Source organism: Emydura macquarii, unplaced genomic scaffold (genome assembly GCF_026122565.2).
Source record: "Emydura macquarii macquarii isolate MOO-44397 ecotype Brisbane River unplaced genomic scaffold, CSIRO-AGI_Emac_v2 contig_1644, whole genome shotgun sequence".
NCBI lineage: Eukaryota > Metazoa > Chordata > Testudines > Chelidae > Emydura > Emydura macquarii.
In genome coordinates, this window is record NW_027131781.1 from 9,782,719 (window position 1) to 9,797,930 (window position 15,212).

Genomic DNA, 15,212 nt, shown 5'->3' on the forward strand with positions numbered 1-15,212 from the left:
GGTTACTATAATACTCCAATCTGTATTTATTACCAACCCACTCAGATGCTTATACAACTAAATTTGCTAGATTTATACACTCTAATGGTTCCTCAATGGGAAAAACCTGTGTTCTTTATCTTTCCTTTCCTGTCCCAAATAACCCCTTCCACATACACTCTAGCTTTCCTAGACCTTGTCTGGGTTTAATCACAGGCTGCGGGACAAAATGTGCATTATTACGAAATATAAATATTTTCAGAAGCAATCAAAGGGTTGAAAGACTGATTCGGCATGTAGATTGGATTTAATTCGAAGCAGCTTTGTTCTAATGAGGACTACTGGGATGCAAAGACAGCAGCCGCTTCTTGCCACCAGTGCGGAACTTTGATTCATTACAATAACCTGTCAAGAATTTCAGCTAATCACTAGGTACTAAGAAACACAGTGTTGGGGTAGCTGGAGGTCTATTGTTTTCAACCGTTCCATCCAGCGAAGAGATTTACATTTCCTGTTATCTGTTTTACAGAAATGACAGTTATGTCTAATTTCTAGCTGCATACAGGGCCAAATCCTTAAGTCTCTTATCAGGCAAAACGCCTGTTGATTTCACTATGAGTTTTGCCTAAGTATTGAAAGTCTTGGCCATCAATGAGAACTCGGTCATAAATCAGCATAGCTATGAATTAAATGGATCTACACCAATTTATACTGACTGAGGATTTGGCCTGGTTAGTTTAACAGTGACTTTCATAGCAATCTTTTGGCCAAATTCTGCTATCCTTATTCATGTAAGCAATGGGACTATTCAAGGAGGAAGGTGCTACTCAGTGTGAGTAAGAGTGGAGAGATCTAGCCCTTTGTTGGCCCGGAAGCTTGGCTATTATTATTATTGTCTCAATAGAAATTATACACCACACCTATAGAACAGGGCAAACATAGAAAGCCTCATTAAAAATTGATAAGAACCATCATTAACAAATCAGACACTTTTTTGCTTTCCCTTTAGACTTTAAAATATATTAGAAAAACTCCTTTAATACACAGGGGTATTACGTCACAGGTACTATTGACTTGGGGGAATGCAGGACTCTGACAGCTTTACTAAATGTAGTGCATACAGTTAGACTCACAATACATACAGGATCAAACACTGACTAGTTTTTCCCCCACCATCACTTTTGTCCACACAGACTGAGAAAGCTTGATTTTTCTGAACTGTTTCACCCATCCACAGCTGGAATTCCTAAGTGAAATGAAAATGGCTTTAAAATCAACACTACATGGGAGCCTGAGAGAACAAGTTTTCCTTTGTTGTGGGGTATAGTATTATTTGCTGTAGGTTTTTGATATACATTCTAAATTAGGCCTGCAAAGGCATGCTTCATCTTTAATTCATCACTCTCAGCTGAAAGAGATTAGCAATGTCTAGCACGCACCCTTCGTATGGTGCTGACCTCATCAAGTATGGCCTGAAATTAATTAGCCTCATTCATTCCAAATGGAAAAGGATAATGGAACTGCATTTTAGAGATGACCATCACAAATTGTTTGTAGCATTTTAAAAGCCCCCTCTATTTTAAAACTATGTAGATTAAAATTCTTTCCAGCACTTGCAATTCAGAGTATTCAAGGCCCTAGGAGCAGAAACTGTTCAGTTTTATTTGTGGAACTGGAAGTCATATTGTGTGTGTGTGCGTGTGCGTGTTGTGTAGCTGTAAAAGAAACAAGTTTGTCTTAATGGCAGAACATCTGGAATTAATTTGATATTTCCAGGTGCTCTGGCAAAGTTGGGCATCAAACACTGATGTTTAAACATTCTTTTGCTGGATCATTTAAATTAATATGAAAGCAGTATCCCTTTGTCATTCATACACGTAAAGTGGTAACACAAATTCCAGGTTGGCTTTACAGTCCTACATCACTCATGATCTAATTAGAAATCAAAGGAGACCTGAAACAACATTTCCTTAAAGCATTGTGGGCAGCAGCTAGGGATTCTTTTATTGTGTTACCCTCAGCAGGTTGCACCATTCAAAAGTCGGTGGGCCAGATATTCAGAGGTATTTAGGTGCCTAAAGATGGAGATAGGCTCCCATGTGTTTTTGAAAACCCCAGTAGGTGCATATGTAGGTGCCTAAACACCTTTAAAAATCTGGCCCTATGTCCCTTTCCAGACACTCCAATCATATTTTATACTATGGTGGCTAACTCTGTTTAATCACTGAAATACACCATTTTTTCCCCTAAGACTAGTTCCCACACCACCAACTGGGGATGGATCAAGACAGACCAAGGTTCTGAATATTGTATTTGCTCTCTTACCTAGCCAAGTATTATAGGAGGAGTCTCAGGGTTCTGAGACTGATTGTGCACAACTGTTTTTTAAGGGTAAGGGCTAGGTGCCCATGATTCTAATCAGGTCCTGTCTACATTTTATAATACCTGCCCCTCCCGGTAGCAGTAAGACAAGAATAAATCCCTACATGCAGAACTGGAAATAGCTAAATACAGGATTTGGTATATCAGGTTGGATTATAGGTCCATTAATTTCAATATTCTGGCTGCAACAGTGTCCTGTGTCTGATATACCAGAGGAAAAAGCTAATATCTTCATAATGCTTGAGGCCAGTGCTGAACTGGGGGAAAGACACCTCGTGACATCTGCTATTATCACCTAATGCCCCTAAACCTGAGATTTAATTACCCATCCTTTATCAGATAATACAAATGTTTTCTTGCTAATGGTCCCACTGAAGTCTTAGTGACTTCGGGATTGGGCCCACTATTGTTGCTCATCAGTCAGGTTGTATATCGGCCAGCTGTAACCAGAATGAAACCACTCACCTCCTTGAGCTTCCAAGTTAAGGTTAGCCCAGTAAAATAAAAATGAATAGATGTCAGAAGCAGAAGAAGAAAGCAGCCTCTATGTAAAAAGCTAGGGGGAAACACAGGGTAGATTAAACTGTTACGTTAGCCTTTGTAGTGATTTAGTGTTAGTTTTGTTTGTAGATTTTAATCTCAGCTCAGGACTGTTTTCTCTTAAATTAAACAGAATGTTGATGATATGAGAAGTGACTTGACCCAACTGTGTACAAATCTGGATTCCCCAATAGTCTCATCCTTAATCCAGCGGCTGCCAGATCCTATCATTTCGAAACATTAAATGTTCATATCATATCTTTCAACTTTCCAAAGTTCATATCACATCCTGTGAGCTGGACACTTGGCATTTACTTTCCTCTTTGGTTTCTCAGTTAAGGATCAAGAGCCTTCTGATTCTTCAATGAGGTCAGTGAGTGGACCCGAGCATTCAAATGGAATCCCATAGTCTGGACAGATTTGATCGTGAATTTTAGCAGACAGAATCCCTGCCCTCAATCGGTACCCTCTCTCTCACTGGTGTTGTGTTTAGTTTTTATCATTTACAGACATTTCATGGCATCCAGATATACAGTGTGGCCCATGTGGGACAAGAGACCCAATTTAAAAATGATCTAGATACACGTTTTTAGGAATAAGTAAATTTCCAGTAAACCTAGCTTTTTAATTCAGGCTTTACTATATTAGTACTATAAATTACTATACCCTATACTCAGAGATTCAGATGAGGTTGAATTGTCATAATTAAATATTGTCTTATCTCTTGCATAATAATTAAACAAAAAGGCCTACTTATGACACAAAACTGTTCTCATATAGGGGCAACCTACTGGTTTTTGGTCCCAATGATTCAAGATACAAGTTGGTCCATGATTTAAAAAAAACCCCAACTAACTCAAGATGGTTATTACTATGGATGGCCCAATTCACCTCTGGTGTAATGCCACTGACGACAATGGAGGTGCACTAGAGATAAATGTCACTTGGTCTTTTCAATATAGACATCTTGTAATAATAAGATTACTTTTAAATAGTACGATTGGATTACCCATCTGGATTTGCCTGTACACAGATCACCTGATCTACAAATACAGTACAACTCAACAACTGTTTTACAGCGGGTGGTAACACTAGATATCAATTGAGAACAGTAAGAAAAGAAGGAACTCTTTTCTCCCCCCATTTTCTGCAGTTAGGCAGAATGTAATTACCAGCACTGGAATTTGGCCACAGTACTATGAGTACACCAAGCAAATCTTTGCCCAATCAAGCAACAATTTACTCACTTTCAATAACAGCATTCACGAGGCATTGCAACAGATGGCTTACAGTGGGGAACCGTGTGTACTCATGCCGGCCGTACTACCCTAGGCACAATGTTGTGAGTTCAAGATGGAGGCTCATCCTTAACTCTGAATGCTCTTTTGTGGGAGTAAGTCAGTTCTTTAGCCTAGGCTAGGATTTTTGTTGTTTTACTTTCTGAGGGGAGGGGAAAATTTTGTTAATACATATGAATAGGAAAAAATCTTTATACTGTAGCAGGGTCAAAGAGTTATTTTGGGCCCATTTCTACCCTTGCTACAAGTCCTTGAAGCAAAGATTGTGGGCGACATTTTTAAAGGTACAAAGAGCAGTTCAGCATCCAAGTCCCAATGAAAGCCAGTGAGCGTTTGGTGCCTAATGACCATGAGTTCGGAAATCTCCCTCTACAGTGATGTAGTGCTACTATGGCCTTTTTTGGCTTTGACTCATGCCCTATTTGTTCTCAGCACTTGAATCATTGACATGTTGTGGTTTCTCCTCAGTCACTTGTGGCGTTACTGAGCCACTCATACCTAGCAAGCATGCATACTGACACAGAAAATATGTTGATTAAGAGTAGCCATTGTGCGAAGCAGTCCTTTATCACACTTAATTTACCTGGCTACCTTTTTTCTTTTCTTTTAGTAATAATACAAACTATTACTCCTTGGGAGTAATTACCAACATTTCTGTTAATGAAAGTGCTAGAAGTCCACAGTCAGTAGTTTCTAGCTCCTCTGGCTCTTTTCTATCCTGAAATTAGGCAAACTATTTTAAAATGCCTCTAAGTCAAAAGATTTGGGCTTGAAGGCAAACTTTATACACGGTGTAGATCGATGGGGCCTCTCTTGCCATTTAGAGCCCTGCTTATATGGAGTCCAGGGAATTGAAATGAGAGGCGGTGTTCAAATTTACAGTGGGAAGGTTGGAAAAGGACTAAATTGGCAACACTGGGGGAGGAGAGAATGGGGAAGTTCAGAAGGATTGTAGGGAAATCCCTGGCCCAGGCAACAGTTGCAGTGCCATAGGCCTAGTTGTACATTGGGTCCCATGTTTTACTTCATGTAGGGCTCTAAAACATAGGACCTAAATCCTTAACTAACACAGCACTAGTGAGCTCTCATGTATTAAAACAGGGGCGGAATTCTGCCCATGCAATCCCTTTGAAGTCAATGAGACAGAACCTGGGCCTACACAAAGTTCCTCTTTGCACTGCTCCAGCGTAAGCCCAGGGTCAAGCTGCACCAATTGGGGATTCCTTTGATGTAGGAGAATTCCTCTGCATTATGAAGCTGGTATAGACTTTACACCAGCTGTTCTCCTACTGTAGGATGAGAATGTTCAGGGTTGGGCTGGCGATAAGAAGGGACTGTGACAGGGACGGGAGGGTGTGGGGCCAGGGCATTGAAGGCTGAAAGAACTATCTTTCCGGCTACTGCTATAACTTGTGCCAGGTGATGATTCATTTCCCAGCTAACACAAAAGACCAGGGATGGCAGAAATGTGCCTTAAACTATCTTTGCCTCCTCCCCTCATCTGCCCTTAGTGTGAGCCCAGTAAAGCTGAGATAGAATTTGGTCCATTGACTGGATATATGTTGGGTCTTGTTAAGGCACAGTATGAACCAAATAGTTCCTGCAAAGATTAGTGCACTGCGCAGGCTACATCGAACAAATAGGTTTAATATTAGAGATGAGCAACAAGACATTTCAGATAAAATAAGACTCTACCAGAACCTTCACCTATTTCTTGACCCAAACGCAATCTGTTCTTTTCTATTCATTCTCTGGATGAAGAAAGCAATGTAGTGGTGTTGCACCATACCTTTGGATCCTGCTTTAAAACTGAAAAGTGCAATGGGCGCATACTTAATAAACTGAAACTTAAACTACCACCAGTAAATGGAAAGCAAATGGCCCACATTTTACATTGAGTGTTAATGGATATGCATGTGCATGGTAGACGACTGCGGTCAGAGACTGCTGGAATAAAACTGAAATAAGTCATCAGATAAAATATAATGTTCTCAGCGACGATCTTAAGGGAACATGTTACTACCCAAAAATAACACTGGAATTACACACAGTAACACTCCCTGGGCTCTGGCAAGCACTTCTAAGTGGGCTGTGCAGTCTGCTCAGTTCTTATAGTAACTGTGCATGTTAAGTAAACACACAGCAGTCACTGACTGTCAGCACAAACAATGGACTGATTAACAGTACAAATTTATATGGAATAATTTATATATTATATTATATATTTATATAGCAACGGGCTTCCCCCCCCCCGGACAAGCAGAGCTTTATGTGGGCATGGTTTGAAAGAGAGGCTGGGAGAATGGGAATTGAAACAAATTGTTCTTTTGGGAGCAGGGCCACCTGTTGCCTGCTCTAGTCTAGAGGATGCTGGGATTGCTGTGTGATAGCTCTAGGCACATTAAAATTCATTGGGTTTTCTGCCAATGTGGTGTCATCTCATTCCTTCCGCTCTCCATGATGCTACAGTATATATACATGTACAGTGCAGTCTGAAAGTTTAAATATATCAAGAGATGTCTAAGAATAAAAGCCCCTGGTTAACTAGCATTGGTGAAGCCCAGGACCTTAGCAGCGGTAAATTGATGCAGCTCCAATGGAGCTATGCTGGCTTCCACCCGTTAAGGATCTGATCCTGCTTTTGCTTCTTTTACACTGTCAGAACACTGCACTGAAATTGGTGGAATAAGAATGGTAGGATAGGGCTATGAATGAGTGGCTGAGTTAGAAAGCAAATGAATTCCTGCCAAAAAGTTCAGCAATGTTCAGAAGTATGCAAAGTGTCTGCTTTGAAAAGCGTCAAGTAGCATTTGTGACCAATTATCCAAGATGAAGAGGGCCAGAGTTATATTTACACATATGAATCTGCAGACAAAGTTAGAAAATCACAATTCATGAACTTGTATCCATTTTTTTCCCCAGTCCTGGCACTTACGCGTGCGTGCACACACACACACACACACAGACACAAAGAAGAAGAGTAAGGGAAACTGCCATCTAGCAGCATAATAATTAAATATACCATAATACAAAAAAAATCATGGATCACTGTATGAGTAAAACAGCTTTATCAGCTGGGCTGAAAGATTATGCATAATGTGTCTGGATTTGTTATTTTTTCCCCAGCTGTGAAGCCCTGGGAAATAATCTACAGAAAAGAATTTTGGAAATGAAAGCTGTCTCTGCCATCTTCTGTTTAATTAACACAGGTATACCAATTTAACCCCATTTCTCGAGGTATTACAGATTAAACAGTAACTAACAGATGAGACTGTTACCATTAGGGCTGCCCAGGGTGGTAAGAAATTGATCATGGTGACTATTGGACTCAGACATTTCAATGAGCTTGTGATTCAAATTTAGGTGTGGTTTATTTTTCAATGGATAAAGTTTTCTTGGGCTTCCCCCCCTTCTCCCCCAAGTGAACTCCAAGAATTGCACTAGCTTTAAAAGCTATTCATCTTTCTTTCTAACAGGTTCCTGATGTTAAGGGCCTGACCTTAAAAAGTGTGGTGCACAGGTCAGGCTACAAAGGAGGATATGGGAGTCAGCTACCCCTGACCTGCAACCCTACCAAAAGCAGCTATTTTAATAGCCGGTGCAGTGTTTTCCTGATCAGCACCTGAAGAGATGCCTTCCAGCTAATTCCCAACACATTAACCCTATAAGCGCTGAATGATATACTGTATCAGTATGTATATTTAATTTCCAGCATGGCTGGAAATACTTCATATCATAAGGCCCAAAGTTGTCTTTCTAAGCACCCAAATAAAAGTTCACAGATGCTCCGTCCTTTCAGCTTCCATGGCCTTCACTGACATTTATGGGTGCTTTGCACATATGAACACCAGGCCGCTTACATCTAGGTGTTTAAATATAGATTTAGGAGTCTAATATCAGCCAGCCAGCTTTGAAAACCTCTGATTTTAAATTCTTTATTAAGAGAACAGGAGCAGCATGGTTGGCAGGAATGCAAGCTTCCTCATCAATGTGTCGCAAATCTTGACCTAATGAGACTCAGCACCGTGGATGAGCGGGTGGCTGAGTCTTCATGGCTCATCTACGTCCTTAACCTCGCTCCTAAGAGTGTAAAAAATGGGTGATCATTAGTACCAACAGTGTCATTTTTTTTATAGTGAAGTTGGCACTGGTCTATTAGTAAACAGACAGAGGTGGCCTAACTCATTTCACACAGGTCACCAAACAGCCTCTGGATAGCAATGGCGCTTTCCAGCTGCGCTGGATTTGAACCCATGAGCTAGAGAGGAAAGGCACTAGAATGCATTACAAACCCTTGGGCCGTCTAGTCCTCTGAACAGACAATTCATTAAGGCTATGTCTACACTACAGCTTATGTTGGCAGAAACTTATGTTGCTCGGGAGTGTGAATAAACCACCCCCCGAGTGATGTAAGTTACACCGTCCTAAGCGCTGGTGTGGACAGCGCTATGTCGGTGGGAGACTTTCTCTTGCCAACACAGCTTCTGCTGCTCGTGGAGATGGTTTTATTATGCTGACAGGAGAGCTCTCTCCCATTGTCCTAGACCGTCTTCACCAGATGTGCTGCAGCCGTACGTGCAGATAAATAAACAAACACTTCCAGCCAATGGTAAGCAAGGAGTTAAAAAAGAGGCAACATCTGCAATGGTTAATGCTTATTGGTGACAGCTGTCTTAAAGGAACACTGAAGCTGGATGCAGCAATGTTACAATGGCTGCCCTAGAACACTTAAAAGCCAGCATGATTTTCTAACAATTAAAAAACACCAGCAGCGTCCATTACATTACCTTTGGTGTTCCCTTCTCGGCACCATTCTGTTCCCTCACATCTGCTCAAGGAGGCATATCTGTAAACCATGGAAACCTTAAGAATGTAGCTAGCTAGTGAACCTAGAAGTAGCTAAGTGTTCTAACAACTTCAAAGGGGCCCTGCATGGTGTGCCAGCCCCATTTCCCAGGATAAGACAAGCAATGTGCTGTTGCATTACAACCCACTGCCTCAAGTCTGAAAAATAGTGCAATCAGAGCTCCACCTCCCAAACAAGCTCAGTGTTTTATAGGGAGGAGAGGCAAGACTACATAAGATGTTCTCAAAATAGTATCCATTATTTTTCTACTAATGTCCAATATAAAGTTATCCGGGGGTGGCGGTGAGCGAGGTAATCATCTGACTTGGAATTTCCCCTTTCACTTGTGAAAAATTGCATTCTTGGATTATAGAAGATGGGGCAATTCTTTGGGTCTGATGAAGCTGTGCTTAGGGCATGATTTGAGTGATGGGTGCAAGGAGAGGAAGATGGATCTAAGTCATTTTTACTTTCCCTGATCCTGAGGGCATCTCAAGGTCAGTTCAGCCTGTGGAATAACTTGGAGCAGCCCCAAAGATACTCTAAAGTACACCAGAAACAACATCTTTCTAGGGGTCATTCTGCTGGGCAGGATGTGCTCCCTCACAGTCCCCACCATGTACATGACACCGATGTACATGACACATGTTGATTGAGTAGTAATTGGCTTAATCTGCAGCAAGGAAGATTTAGGTTAGTTGTTAGAAAAAATGTTTATCAGGATAGTTAAGTACTGGAAAGAGTTACCAAGGGAGATTGTGGAATCCCTATCATTAGAGGTATTTAAGAACAGGTTAGACAAACACCTGTCAGGGATGATCTAAGTATACTTGGTCCTGCCTCAGCAAGAGGGGATGACCTCTCTAGATCACTTCCAGCCTTAGATTTCTATGTTTCTCTGATCTGTACATTGTCAGGAGAGGGCTCTGCCAGCAATATGACACCCAAGGATTCCCCCTATGCAAAAAGAATGCCCCTTGGTCCACTTCCTGAGCAGCACAATGTGCTTTTGGGGGATGAGGGAGGCTGACAATTTCTTTCAGATACCATTTTGTTTTTGTTGTCCAACCTGTAGGAGAAGAAAAACACCACAAATTGCCAGTGTGCAGTTCTCTTATTTGTACATTCTGTGTTTCATGCAATACAGGATGGAAGGCCACCTAGTACCAATTGTCGGGGAGGAGGAGCAATCTTGCATACTACTTTCTATTGAAAGGGAGAGAAGTGGAGACACAATGGAAATGTGTACATGTTGTTTACACCCATGCCTATGCCTGAGACATTTAACAGCAGACTTGTAGTAAAATATACCTTGAAATGCTGATAGCATTCCTGTCTAGATGTTCACAATCAGGCATTGTCACAGATAGATAACATAACAAAAATCCAGACAAGGTATCCATACACATGGAAGATGCTGAGTGGACAGTAAAGGGCATTCAAAGTTCCTTTACTTTCCTGAGGAAGAGGGTGGGGGATAAGACAACAGCAACATAAATGCCTTGTAGTATATTAAGGAGGCAATGTAACCCCATGCAACGTTTTTATTGTTATGTTGAAGAGAATCCACCTCTGCTGCTTGAGTGAACTGAGAACTGGAAAAGTCTGGGCCCAGAAAGGACACATCCTATAATTTTCCTACAGTCTCAGAAGCCTGTTCATTTGAATTGGTCTGGCTTGAATGAACCAGTATTCTCAGACTCAGTCAGAAAGGCTCCCCAATACTTTTTCTCTTTGTTGTTTCGTACTGAGGGATGTGATACTCTCTTCCCAGTTTGTATTTGCTCTTTCCATGATACTTTTGTATCTTTTGTAACACTGTGATAGCAACAGGTTTTGAATCATAAACTTACTTTCCATTTTCAGCCAATATGGTGCAAGTTCCTGTTGCCCAATCCCCAGCTTCAGCCAGGGAACAGGTACGAGTAATCCATTCAAAGGAGAAAATTGAAGACTAGAAGGTAAGCAAGGACTGAGGTAAAACAGGCATATTCACGTGGCAGGAACTGATTCATTTTTATACCAAAAGAAGATTTCAGATGAGAGTTCTCACCTTCTTGGAATTATCACAATGGCTGAGGCTTGATTCACTGCAAAGACAAATACATAATTTATTCACTGTTTGGTATTATTATTATTTCACTCTGGGATCAAATAGGAAAAAAGAAAAGTTTGGTTTTAAAGGAGAAAGCCCCAAATTTAGACACAACTAAAGCAAGAGTAAAATGTCAGGGCAAGTGGATTCATGTTCAAGTTGGATTTTCCCCAGTGCCAAAGTCGATCTTAAATCCCCAGTCCATTCATGAAGCTTTATTTGACCATTTCTTGTTCTAGTCAATAAAGCATACATTGTTACCATAGCAACAGCTGCATCATTTATACATCAAATTATTTTATCAGTTCAGCCCCTTGAGATTTAGCATTTTACTTGTAAAGGATCCTATAATGCACATTAGTTATGCTACCTCTACCTTCTGATATGTTGAGTAATTTTTTTATGCTGTTTGTATTTTACAGTGCATTGAAACATTTCCCTGCATTTTATTTGAATATTTTAGGATGTTGCAAAGAAATAATAGAAAGATTCAAAAATAACTCTTAGCAGATAATATAGACAGAATTTAGATGCATTACAATCTTTTCTTTGGCAGCTGTCATTCCAGGTCAGATTGTGAAACCCTCACTCATGTTGGCTTCATTTCTTTGCTGTCCCATCAAAATCAAGAAGAAAGAAGTGGCATAACTAATGTGCATTATAGGACCTCTTACATGTGAAATCAACGGAAATGCTTGGAACCACAGTTGTACTCAATGTGAGTTAAGGTTTCACAATTTGGACCTCTAGTCAATGTTACTACTATTGCTACTTTGAACAAACTTTCTTAAGTAGGTTTGTCATTTAAATATTGAAATTAATTCTTTGAAACTGCAATACTACTAATGATATAATACACTCTTTCTTTGACTCTGATTTTTCTTATCCTGGGGAACATGAAGGCTTGCTCTTGTCCCAGCTATCATTCATTCAGCTACCCTCCTAAATCTTTCAACTGAGAGCATCAAATTTCACTTTATGTATTTCTCCAGGTAATGCACAGAGGCTGCCCAGACAACGACAAGGCTGTATTTAGGTAGAGGTAGCAACAAAACAAGATCTGTGCAGCAAGACTCAAAGCCTTTCTAACTTCTGGATGGTTTAATGCAGTCACCGAAGTCTGGCCAATATGACCCAAGGGTATTTGAGAAGTTTGAGGTATTGTTGAGAAGTTTCTAAACTTTCTGCCTCCCTTGCTTCTTCTCTTTGTCCCCAACAAGTCCTGGAACTAGCTCTGAAGACATTTACGGTAAAAAAGGCATTATTAATGTTTGTTGTGGACAAGAGGGGACAAGAGGTTAATCTATTTAGTTATATCTAGGAAGTAGTATTTAGTGTTGTAACACCTGAGTACAAAACACAGTCATTTTGCATAGAGATGTCTATAAGAACTCTGCGTCTTCTTTCAGCAGCTTTGTCTCTTTTTCTTTCATTTTTGCTGTTCTCATTTCTTGTCTTTGTTACTGCAGAAAAACTTTTGTAAAAACTGAGTATGCAGAATGTTTTGCTTGGATTCGGTCTCCTCCGTTCTAGTAGTTTTGTTCCACAGTTGAGGATACAGAAACCAAGAACACCTTAGTTCTGCTCCCATGAGTTTTATCAAGCCACTTGTGGGTGTATCATCCTAGAGAAACACAGCTGTCTCCAGAGGACTCTCTGATGTAGTCAGGCCTGAACCCATTTGAGTGTCACATGATATTTTCTCTCAGGAGGAGAGCTGCTGCATTCTGCATAGGAGTGAGTTTAGTAACCTTCATCTTCAGCCCCAGATACTGTGAGTTACTACGGCCCAGTCTAGAAACGATGAACCCATAGATCATTGCAGCCAGATCCTCATCTAAAAGTAGTGTAGTTTTCTGGCAAACTATAAGGGGAGGAAATAATTTCTTGCGACTGTTGCTGCCTTGGATCTAGGATCAGTGATGAATCCAACAAGACCCCATGGCTTTGTGACTGACATTCAAGTTCAGTGAGAAACAAATGCAGGGTGTAGTTAATAAATGCCTTCACAGACTAAGACTTGCAGAGTTTGTACTGCCTAAAACCACACAAAACTCACCTATCTTCAGATTTCATCACAAACACAAAACTCAGTGCTGGTTCACTGAAATATTCACTGAAGTTCCTAACTCTTTCAAATGAACTTAAGATGAACCATCACCCATGGTAGTTTATTACGGTTTTGACATAAGATCAGGCAAAAATACACAGTAGGTTTTTGAATGAGTTAGACATTGAGATATTGAGTCCATTCTAAACATGAAACGCAAAGTGAAATGGGGGGAGTGTGAGCCCCAGGGATTGAAACCAAGATGATATTTTTCATAAATCTGAAGGCCAGAAGACCCCAGTGTGATCATCTAATCTGAGCACCTGCATATCTTGGAACACGCACATAAACCCAGTAATTTCTGCATCAAGCTCTGGTGGAGCTGTTAGTGCATATCTTTTGAGCGACTTTTAGTCTCGAGTCATAAATCCCTGTGAACATCAAGTTTCACGTTTTTCTAGGTTCAGGTAAGTGTTTGGGGGATAATCTTAGAGATTTAAATGTCTTTAATATCCATGTGGCAAAACTGCCCTTGCATATGGCTGCTGTATGTTGGAATTGAGGAGAAAGCCAGCAGTAGACTGAGACAGAGAAAATCTTACAGCACCCTCAGCAAAATGGCTCCTCTTTGTGTCTGGAGCTTTCATGGGGATTCTTTTTCCTGTTGTTCTTTTGTGCTTTTGGAGCCACTGTTTGATTTATCTGTAGGTTCAGTTAACTAGTGCAGATTCCAGTGGGAAAGACTTTAGGGACAGATCCTTCACTGGGGATGAGTAGGCTGGTGGGCATCTGTGACTTCTGAGATCACTGTTGTGGCTAATTTGTGCACACACACCTGTCCCATGGAAGTGAATGTTACTTATGCTCTGAAGTCATTCAGGTGTTTATGAAAATCATACTGTTAGAAGCCTAAATGTGGACTTAGGAGAAACTAAGCTTAGGCTCCAATTTTTGACAATTTGAGGCTGTGAGTTTTCTGAGGCAGGGACTGTCTTATTTGTTGGTACAGTGCCTAGTCCAGTGGGCCCTGATCCCTGATTGGGGTCTTTAGACACTACCCTAATAGAAATAGTAAATAATAATGGAGCTAATTGGCATAGCTCTGTTAACTTCTGATGCCAGTTCAAACCAGGTGAGATTGTGGCCCAGTGTCTTTATTTGTCATCTGGCATAATGGTCTCACTAAAACTAGTAGATGTAAAGTACAGGAACGAAATGTGACTTGGAGATAGCGTTGCCTAGTGGAATGAGCACTGGAATGGTATTCAGAAGACCAGAGGTCTATTCCTGGCTTTTCCACTTGTTTGCCAGCTGATCTTAGACAAGTCACTTTAATCTCTCCATGCCTCAGTTTCCATTTCTGTAAAGTGGGGATAAATTATTCTTACCTCTTTTGTAAATGGTTTTGGGATCTACTGATGAAAAGTGCTATATAAGAACTAGATATTATTATTGTAGTCCTTAGAACCCAAAAAAGATGGGCTTCTGCCGGAGATGGTGCATTTAAATAATGGGGCTATACATGCATGAGTGAGCACAGACATGGATCTCTCTGCTATTGTTTCCAGAGGCTGAAGTCCAGGTATTGCTGTCGTGGAGACCAGAGAAGAAATAGCCAAAAGAAAGGAAAAGAAACACTGGAGAATAAAAGTACATTTGAAATGGAAGAAATCTACATTTCAATGAAAGTACTTTTAAGTCATTTCAAATATGAGTCTGAGAGAAATAATTACAAAGTTTGGAAATAGCGAATGTTAGCTTTGATTTCTTTTTCTTCTGTGAAGCAATTAAAATAAGCAATTTTTCAAATACTAAGCAGAAAATTACTAATGGCTGAACCCAAAAGCTTTCATTTCATTCTTGGGGCCTTTATTCTTCTAAAAAAAGACCTAAAATATTAAGGTGGTTTTCTAGATAGATTAATGCATAAAGCAGTTGCTATTTGGATGTCATAAAAACTACAGCAGCATAGAATAGCTGAGATTAAGAACCACATTTAAATCATGCAACTGTCCAGTTAAT

At 40.4% G+C, this 15,212-nt stretch overlaps 1 long non-coding RNA gene across 2 annotated transcripts in view; it reads left to right on the plus strand.

The window, feature by feature from the left end:
- The window catches only part of LOC137158070 (uncharacterized), a 28,611-nt gene extending 13,668 nt beyond the window's left edge, over positions 1 to 14,943 (plus strand). For both annotated transcript variants that reach the window (XR_010921283.1, XR_010921284.1), the window contains 6 exons: positions 1,173 to 1,300; positions 7,326 to 7,408; positions 7,676 to 7,890; positions 10,912 to 11,006; positions 12,133 to 12,298; positions 14,759 to 14,943. This is a non-coding gene — a long non-coding RNA (uncharacterized lncRNA). The remainder of the gene's footprint in view (positions 1 to 1,172; positions 1,301 to 7,325; positions 7,409 to 7,675; positions 7,891 to 10,911; positions 11,007 to 12,132; positions 12,299 to 14,758) is intronic.
- The last annotated feature ends 269 nt before the right edge of the window (positions 14,944 to 15,212 follow it).